Source organism: Dioscorea cayenensis, chromosome 15, assembly GCF_009730915.1.
Source record: "Dioscorea cayenensis subsp. rotundata cultivar TDr96_F1 chromosome 15, TDr96_F1_v2_PseudoChromosome.rev07_lg8_w22 25.fasta, whole genome shotgun sequence".
In the NCBI taxonomy this organism is placed as follows: domain Eukaryota; kingdom Viridiplantae; phylum Streptophyta; class Magnoliopsida; order Dioscoreales; family Dioscoreaceae; genus Dioscorea; species Dioscorea cayenensis.
Genome location: NC_052485.1, coordinates 8,115,904 through 8,123,017, shown reverse-complemented (window position 1 = coordinate 8,123,017; position 7,114 = coordinate 8,115,904). Strand labels below are relative to the sequence as shown.

At 37.2% G+C, this 7,114-nt stretch overlaps 1 long non-coding RNA gene across 1 annotated transcript; it reads right to left on the bottom strand.

Annotated features, from left to right (window-relative positions):
- Positions 1 to 1,441: 1,441 nt before the first annotated feature.
- On the bottom strand, positions 1,442 to 6,242 carry LOC120277116. The gene is made up of 2 exons (XR_005541466.1): positions 5,725 to 6,242; positions 1,442 to 1,947 (listed from the first exon to the last, which is right to left on the bottom strand). It is a non-coding gene; the product is annotated as an uncharacterized LOC120277116 (long non-coding RNA).
- Positions 6,243 to 7,114: the final 872 nt, after the last annotated feature.

Here is a 7,114-nt window from a genome sequence, read left to right as displayed (position 1 = left end):
CCTTTTTCTCGAGTAGCACCGACACGAGCAGCCGTCGGGCACTGCGATATGGTCGTTCGATGGAGGAAGGCGAAAAGCCTTTCTTTACTCGGGAGAAGAAGAAATGAGTATGGGGATGTGATGTGATGGTTACTTTAACTATATTACATTTTCAAAATTTTATAACCAACTGAGGGCAATCCCGTCATTTTACTCTGTTTTTAACACCGTTAGTGGACTGTTGGACTTGAAAGTATTTCTGTAGAAAAGGGAGGACTTATAAGGGATATGGAAAAGTCAAAGGACTTTTTACTCCATTGACAAAATGGGAGGGATGCTCCATGCAATTCCTCTCTTTTAAGTCTTTACATTAACCCCTTGTTTGGTTGGAGGTTTTTGGAGGGGTGAGAGGGAGTTAGGAGGGGTAAAGGTTGTTTGGTTGGGGGAGTGAGGAGGAGGAGGAGTTTGACCAAACCCCTCATATCCCACTCCTCCAAATTGGGGTCTTTTGGAGGAGTGGGATTATTAAACAAATTTTAATGTTTAAATCTTTATGAAAAGACCAAAGTATCCTTTATCAATTTGAGAAATTACAATAATATCCTTTTTAAATCTAATTTCATAATAATAATAACAATTATTATTATTTGTCTTATTTTTTAATGTGTTAATTGAAGATTAATAATAATATTTTTTTAAAATAATAATAATAATATAAGAATGATAAACAAATATAAAAAATTGAGTTATACAAATAATATTATTACTAATATTAATCTCAATTTTAATATTAACAAAGTTTGTACAAAATAATCTTTTAGATATGTATAAAAAAGTATTATGATCAATTTTATATAAAAGGGCCAATTAGTAAAATACATATCAGATCTCTCCTCACTCCTCCTTACCCCTTCTTCTAACCAAACAAAAAAAAATAGATTACCCCTCCATTGAACCAAACATAAAAATTTTTCAAACCCTCCATACTCCTCCCCTCCTTACTCCCTCACCCCTCCCTCCCTCCCTCACTCGAACCAAACGAAGCCTAATGGAAGAAATCAGGAATGATGCATTTGATGATTTTTTTTTTCTATTGCTTCTTTTTGCCTTGAATAATATTTCTTGTTGTCAATCACACTCAACCAATAATCTAATCACAAATGCTGTCATTATTTTTAATACGAATGGTATTGTTGCCCTAGAAGATTCTTTCCATAATTGCTAGATCACCCAATTTTTCTCCACTGTATGTGAAATTGTGAATGGATTTTTCAGTGTTTTTCCGGTAAAAAGTTTGTCTTAAAAACACTAGTCTGATTTTAGTTATGCATATAACTGAAATCAGGCTTAAGAACTTGACAAGAAGTCTCATAAAAAAACATCACTCAATTCAAATGTGCAGTCTATTAAGCATAAGAATGTCCTCCATTCATGATGACATAGCAATGAAAGCACAATACAGTTTTTGGCGGGAAAGAGCCTTCCTAGCTGATTTTATTGAAATGCAAAAGACTGAAAACAAACAAAGGCACACAACCAAGAAGGACAAAACTACTCTAAAAAGCAAACAAAAACAAATCACCACAAAACTAGAACATGAACTAATAAAACCCAAAAGAGTGGATAGCTTCCATAAGCCACTGGGGAAGATACAGGCCTTGATGAAAAAAAGAAAGGCAATGCTCAGAACGACCATGTGAAGCTAATTTGTCAGCAAGAATTTTCCAACTCCTAGGAATAACTGAGATATCAAGGTCCAGATTTTCAATGAAGCGATTGATTCTCTGATTGATTCAATTCTCAGCCAAAAAACAGCTCCATCGAAATCAGTAACTGAAAATTTAGCAGCCAGGCAATCGGTAAAAATGGTGTGAATATTGTGAGTCCATCTTGGCACAACTTCTAAACCAAAATCCAACGCCATTAGTCCCACTTCCAAGCTTGAATCTTCCTCCGCTCGTTTACAACCTGCATGGATAAAAGCTCTTTTAGAGGAGATAATAGCAAAACCTAGACCTTCCTTCTTTGTCAATTCATTCCAACCTACATCCACAAAAAGATAGTTATACTCTGAACAAGGATTAAAAGTATTGCTAATAAAAGATCTTAGATTGAAATCTCTAGCTTTGTGGAATTCCTTGGCATGACTCACGTCCAAATTGGCAATTCTCTGGGGCTCAAAAGGCTCTTGGTGGAAGATCAATTACAACGGCATTTCCAACTGTGCCAAAGAGCAACTGCAATAATAGAGGCTCTCCAAATATCAATTTTAGCCAAGGTGTTTTGAATTCAAATTCCAACAGAGATGCTAGATCTTGGCTTTAACTGGTGTCCAGAGATCTCTTCTATTGCATTCCAAATTGCCTGAGTTTTACCACAGTTTTCAAACAAATGAGCAATGTTTTCCGCGCTCAAACTGCAAATTCCACAAGTCATATCGTGGCAAACATTCACAGTATGAAGAAACACCCGAGTTTTAATAAAAGATTCCAGATGTTTCTCCGACCCAATTTTCATGGAACCCCTTACTCTAAATGAGTTGTTGATAAACAGTAGAGATAATGGTGTGACCATTAGGATGATGATCCCACATCCATCGGTTTTTATCAGCACAAATTGGAGGAGAATTGAGAGCCGGGGAGTTCAAATGAATGCTAAGCAAATTAGAAATTTGGCTAAAATTCCAATTAGAATGAAGAATTAGATCTGCAATAGCAAAGTCATTATCAACATAATCCATATTAAGAAAAGTAGGTTTGAGTGAAATAGGGACTTCAAAGCACCATTGGTCTTTCAAGAAAGACACAATGAGAGTATTGCCTTCCCTAATACTAAGATGAGGCTTAATATGATCTAAATAGTGGCAAAACCCACAAAAAAAAACTAGGAACACTTCGGCAGAGTTGAAAAATTCCAAGGATGAATAAGAGGTTACTTGAGATTTGCAATGTCGATCCAGAAAAAACTGTTGATGTTCAAATAATGAAAGATATGTTTAGAGAAGCAAGCATGTCTCCAAATTCTAATTAAGGTCCCTAACTCCAAGACCCCCCTCAGATTTTGGTAAGGTAACAGTTGACCAATTAATAAGAGGAATGCCACTACCATTGCCACATGTAGACCAAAGAAATTTCCTAGCTACTTTTGAAACCTAGTCTACGATTGAATCAGGGATGGGATAAACATTAATCAAATAACTAGGTGTAGCCATAAGAGTACTGTTAATAAGAATAATCTTACCAGCCTGAGAAATGTGCTGATTACCCCAAAAGGCCATAAGATTTTCAATCTTGGAGATCATCTTATTGAAGTTTGAAATGTTAAGCCTCTTAGGAGAAATGGTTACACCCAGGTAAGTCAAGGGAAATTTCTCGATCCTAAAATTAAGGATTGAACTAATTCTATTAGCTACATGCTTATTAAACCAAACAAGAAAATACATAGCCGACTTAGAATTATTAGGTTTGTAGCCGGAGATCAGGTGGTAAAAGTTCAGACAAGTTTAATGCATCTGACCACCTTCCTGTTGGCCCTAGAAACTAAAATCAAGCCATCTGCATACATCAAATGATTAAAATTGTGGACCATTCTCTGATCAAAGCCCGAGATTAAATCAAGAAAAAGAGCATGATTAAGGTAATAAGTCAGATTTTGGGCTACAAGAATAAACAGAAAAGAGGAAAGAGGATCCCTTTACTTAATACCCTGGGAAGAAGAGATAAAACTGGTTGAAGGACCATTTATTAATAGAGAAAAGGAAGCAAAATACAAGCTTTATCCAAGTTATCCAAACAATATGAAATCCCATTTTAGCTAGGGTGACAAGAATAACTTCCCAACTAACTAAATCATAGGCTTTCTCGATGTTAACCTTAATAGTCATCCTAGGAGAGTCTCTGAAGCTATTATTAAGGGAATGCACAACTTCATGGATCACAATAATGTGATCAACAGAGGTGCAACCCTTAACAAAGCCAGCTTGCTCTTTACCAATTAACTTAGGAAGAACAATTGAAAGTCTATTGGCTAAAAGCTTTGAAATGATTTTATAACAGATATTGCAAAGTGAAATAGGACAGAAATCTGCAACATGCTTTGAATTAGGAATCTTTGGAATAAAAGCCACGAAAGTTTGACCCCAGGATTTTGGAAAATTAGCATGTTTCATAAATAAGTAATAGCTTGAAACATATGAGTCTCTAAATCATTCCAAAAAAATTTGTAAAATTTCATGTTAAAACCATCAGGCCCCATATGCTTTCTATTAGATAAGGACATCAGAGTACTATGAATCTCATTCTTGGTAATTGGCCTCGTTAGAAGACTACAATCTGCCGAGGAAATTTTTGGAAAATCAATAGGAAAGAGATCAAGCAAACTGGAAAAGGAGGAATAATCACTCTTTGTCAATAATGTAGAGAAATGTTTAGGAAAATAGACTCAATATTTTCCCTATCAGTATGCACTATACCACTTGAATCAGTAATACTAAAGATGGAGTTCTTGTAGCAATTGGCATAAGCACATGTGTGAAAAAAACTGGTGTTAAGATCACCATTGTAAACCCAAAGCATCCTAAACTTCTGAGCCGATTTGATATAGTTTTGCTTAAGAAGGGAGTTAAAATTCTCATACAAAGAATGAAGCTCAGAAGATTTATTAATGGCATGACTAGCAAAAGAGGTAACCTTACTCATTTCTTCAGATTCAACCACTTTAATCCTAGTTTCCAGGTTGAGAATGTCTCTATCCAAGGAAGAGAGACCAGAAGATCTCCAATTAAGCAAAAAATTATGAGATCTACAAAGAAGATGGGTAAAAGCATGGAGGCGAGAAGAATAAGGTTTAAAATTTAGAGCAGATCTGACAGCTTGGTAACAATCTAGATAATCAAGTCAAAAGTTTTTGAAACGAAAGACTTTATGGAAATAAGAGCTCCTAATTCTAACAGATAAGAGTAATGGGGCTTGATAAAAAGAAATATGAGGTAAATGAAAAACAACATAAAAACCAAAAAACAAAAGCCAAGAGGAGTTCGCTAGACATCTATCCTAACGGGCAATCCTTTGTGCCTTGCCAGAACGACCATTGCATTAGGTGAAGTCAAGACCCGTGTAGTGGATGTCCAACAAAGCATTTTTGGCAATAAACTCACGAAAAAGTTAGACTTACGACTGCCGCTCTTATGATTATTATCAAATCAAATAGCATTAAAATCACCCAAAATAAGAAGAGGAAAATTTAAAGAAGATTAGCGAAAAAGTTCCCTCCACTGAGCCCGCTGCGCCTTGATCAACTGCCCATTATAGATAATAGACAAGATCCAAATGCTAGCAGGTTTGGAAAAGATTACTAGGTGCAAGGCCAAATGCGAGAAAACTACAGGAGTAGCAAGGACGAAGAATTTTTGCCAGAGAAAAGGATGCCTCCAAAGAAGCATTGAGAGGGAATCGCGGCCCAGCTACAAAATCTTACGAAATTTGCTACAGAATTTGTGAGTACAGGCTTCATTAGCTCTGGTCTCAACTAAAGCAATTATCTATGGGTTATAATCCTTGATAAGCTTTTTGATACGGTGCAAAGTGGCAGAGCTCATCAACCCCCTACAATTCTAACAAATGAAGTTAGTTTGTATCATGGAAAACTATGAAATAATATTAACCAATAACTGCGTAAAAAGCACATAAAACAATAAAAAAGGAAAAGTCTGAGGATACAAGGAAACCGTTCAAGCATCCAAATAACCTTTCTTATGGGCACCATCCTGTTGTTAAAATCCTCTACAGGTGAGACCTCCCCTGCGGAGACCCTCTTGTGCTTGGTTCATTGTCATCTCATCGTTGAGTTCTTCTATCGAATCAGTAATAGAATCCTCATCTGACTCATCTTGGAACTCCATTTCCTCATCAGATCCACGTGATCTTGATTATCTAAGAGCTTCTGCAACTTTCTCTGCAATTTCAATGTGATGTCGGAGAGGGGCATTCCCATGTTCTGGTTGTTTTGTAGAAAGGGAAGTAACAAGAAGCAGTCTGCCTCTATAGCTAGGAGATCTTCTTCCATGGCTATAGCTCTGCCTTTCTTTATTGCAGACTTAGGCACCACAAACCGTTGAAGAGAAGAAATCTGTTGAGAGTATTCCATAGGGACGGAGCTCTGCTTAATTAGATTGTTGCCTTTCATATCGTTCATATGGTGAGAAGACATGAGTGGACGTGCCTCAACCTTCGCCTTTCCTTTACCCAATGGATGAGGATTGTCACACACGGCATGATAGGGCGCCTTAAGACCCTTAAAAGCATATCTAGTAGCTTCCACAGTAACTACAGCTTTATTATTGGAATACTTTTGAGAATCTAAAGGGATGTGTGAAAGACTGCCACTACTCCTCCCCCTAAGACTGCTACCTCCTCGAATAGAGTGAAATGAAGCCACGTGGGATTGATTGGAAGCGTGATCATCAATGGATAGAAGGTGTTATGGCACGTGCTGCTCACGTGAGAGAAATCCCAGGGAAGTACCATGTCCACTGCGTTTACTGTAGTCGCAACTGCACCGACGCCGAGAAGCCACCATCTATGATCTAAAGTCAGAATCTGGCAGAGCAATTGTTGGATTTGTGTAGGCCTCATGACCAAGATGCACAATTGCATCCAAGCACCCGAAAAGTCGAGACTCTTGCAAACTAATCTGTGAACTCGAGCCAAGCTCAGGATTCACTTATGGTGGCAAAGCAAATGCAAGAAGTCAGTTACAGTTGGCGTCACCGTGACCAATCAACCCGCACCGATAACAAAAAGTGGGGAGCTGTTGATATAGTATATTAATGAAGAATTTATCACCATTCTCACCAAGACAAAATTCTCTCTTAAATGGAACTGAAAGATCAATCTCCACACACACTCTAGCGTATCTAGCCTTGTTAAGATTTGCAGTTTGATCATCAACTTTAAGAACACGTCTAATTTTTCTAGCTATGTCTTTAAGCATCATGTCTTCCCATCATTCATTAGGGAAATGGTGAATATGTACCGATATAGTTGTGTTAGAAAGCTTCGCAGTTATTGGTTGGAAGTTTGGTTGCCAGGGAAAAATTGCAGAACAAGTCCATTGACTAACCAAGGTCGTCAAATAA